Source organism: Amphimedon queenslandica, unplaced genomic scaffold (genome assembly GCF_000090795.2).
Source record: "Amphimedon queenslandica unplaced genomic scaffold, v1.1 AMPQUscaffold_11410, whole genome shotgun sequence".
In the NCBI taxonomy this organism is placed as follows: domain Eukaryota; kingdom Metazoa; phylum Porifera; class Demospongiae; order Haplosclerida; family Niphatidae; genus Amphimedon; species Amphimedon queenslandica.
The window spans coordinates 1-2,592 of NW_003548348.1; the positions used below are offsets into that span (position 1 = coordinate 1).

Here is a 2,592-nt window from a genome sequence, read left to right on the forward strand (position 1 = left end):
TCCAAGTAGTCCTATTTTTACAGAAGAACAGGAAAAGCTATATACAAAAAGATTTGAGGAAGGATTTGACATTAGGGATCCTAATTATGAGGCATGGATAAGGATCAACCATCCTTTTAAGTCATTATCAGTTACTTCAGGTGATTCAATAAGCAATATTTCTGCACCACTTTCGTCAACCTCAGCTCCAACTCCATCTCTTTCTGTGCCACTTTTGTCTATGGAAGTGCCAATCATGTCTGCCTCAACACCTGTGTTATCTACCTCTGCATCACTTTTATCTATCTCTAATAGTTCTAATTCTGCAGAGTCAGCTCTTGACAAAATTCTTGTTCTTCCTGAAGCTTCAATGAAGAAGCCTAAAAGAAGAGGCATTAACAGTAAAACGGTTTATCTAAATGATGTTTTAGAAGAAATGAAACAGCAGAAACATGAAAAAGAAGTTCAAGCTGCTGAGCGAGAGGAAAGTCAAAAGTTAAAGAAGGAGGAGAAAGAAAGGAAGAAAAGAGAAAAGGAACGAGAAAGGGAAGAAAAACAAAGAAAGAGAGAAGTAAAACAGAGAGAGAAATTAAAGGAAAAAGAAGAGAAGCAAAAGTCAAAGGAAGAAAAGCAGAGAGAAAAGCAAAGAAAGCTGAAAGAAAAGGAGAGAGAAAAACAAGAGAAGCAGCAAGAGAAGAATTCGAAACATAGAAATTGTAATGATGAAACAGAACTTTGTGAAAGGATTGAGGAAGTTTCATTGCATAGTGAAGAGAAAAACAGTTTATGTCCTAAATGTGGGTTGGCATACTTGGATGACAGTGATGAAAGCAACATTTGGATTTGTTGTGATGGTTGTAATCGTTGGTATGATCTCAAGTGTACAAATATAAGAAGTAAGAGAAGGATTCCTGATCTGTATTATTGCAAAGACTGCCAGGACCAGTAGTAATGTGAATATACTGTGTTTATTGAAACATTATTAATTGAAGCATGTGAATTATGACTAAAATAATGTTAATATATGTAGCATAAGCAATTGGGAATGACCTCAAAGCTTGGCCCGGATTCTAAAAAGTTTTAAAATTAAGTTTTAAAGGTGTCTCATAACTGTCTCGTATTCAGCACTTTGTCTCATTATTGCATCATTTACCAGAATACTACTTTTAGCTCCTTGCCATGAAACATACAAAATATAGACTACAACTTTAATATTCTCTGAAAGATAGAACATTTGTAAGTCTCAAGAAAAATTTTGAACAAAATCTACCAATACAGTATTAAGAAATATAAAATTATAAGTAAATGTCCCATAACTGCCACACCTACTCTAATTTTATGATGTTATGTAGGCGTGGTGTAAAGTGCAGAAATTAAAAATGGCGGATTTTCTGTCCAGCAAATACTATTCAGAAACTAAAGTTTCAAAGCTAAAACTCATCCTAGAAATTTTTTTGGTACGTATCATTGCTTATAAAATGCTGTGACATGTTTATACATTGTAGAAGAAGACCTAGTGGTATAGAAATTCCTGAAGAGGCTAATTGTGTTAATTGTAATGGAAATCTTTTACTGGAAGTGAGCCAGATGTACAGGATAAAGGTGAGATTAGTTTTTCCTTTTTTTAGATTTTTTGAAGTGTGTCAAGTTATGGTTTTGTTTGTTTTTGATTTGTTCATTTTGTAACGTGTGCATGCTGAGCATGAGCTAGTCTCGTGCCCCGCCCCTTCGCTTTTGGAGGAAGGGTCTGGGGACACTCAAGGCTTTTTTGTTGCATAGCGCTGGAATGTCAGCGTCCCAATCAGATTGCTCCAACCACGTGGTACCACCGCAAACTAGTTAATATCACATGATATAGACCCCTTTAGGCGAGAAGTAGCAGCTTGTGAATATCATTAATTTTGCAATGAATATCATTATATCTCAGTTACGGTATACGCCCACATACAATAATTGGCCGCCATGTTTTACGTCAAGCAGCAAGTGCTTTCTGTGTCCTGGAGATCTTGGTCACTACATTTTGAAGCTAAAAACTATTCTAGAGTCAAGAAAGATGCCAAGAGAGCCAACCTAGGAAGTATAGTGTAATACTCTTGTTGTATGAGCCTGCTTTCCTCTTTGGGCTGTGACAGAGAGTCAAGAACTGATCGTTCTGGCTCTCCCAGACTTCTTAAGTCTTCAAAATATCTTGCTATAGTAAAGAACAGTTGATATGAAGCCTCTCATAGTCTTGAGTTCAGCACAACAAAAGTTTTATTGGCAAAACAGCTCTACTTTGCACATCAGCCATTGGAACTCTGCATAACTTTGACGTAAAACATGGCGGACAAAAATCCGTTCAATATTATTTCTTTGTATATACGGTATCACAAACTAATTCTCGCCTAAAGGGGTCTATAATTTTAATAAAATGGCCTCTAAAAGATAAGTAGAATTTGTAGGAGCTTCATGAGTTGTTATAGGATTTGAGGTCCAAAGAGAAGTAAAGGAGGAACAGAAATGAGCATCACAAAGTCTGTTATTGATGATTAGGATAGTTTCTTGTGCCTGCTGACAGGATTTAGTGGCAAACAAAGTGTCAATCACTACTGTGGCTCTGTACTGCATCATGTC

General features: G+C 36.3%; 1 long non-coding RNA gene across 1 annotated transcript; it reads left to right on the plus strand.

Annotated features, from left to right (window-relative positions):
* Window positions 1–1,316: 1,316 nt before the first annotated feature.
* Window positions 1,317–2,580, plus strand: LOC109589350 (uncharacterized). The gene is made up of 3 exons (XR_002188656.1): window positions 1,317–1,436; window positions 1,485–1,581; window positions 2,442–2,580. It is a non-coding gene; the product is annotated as an uncharacterized LOC109589350 (long non-coding RNA).
* Window positions 2,581–2,592: the final 12 nt, after the last annotated feature.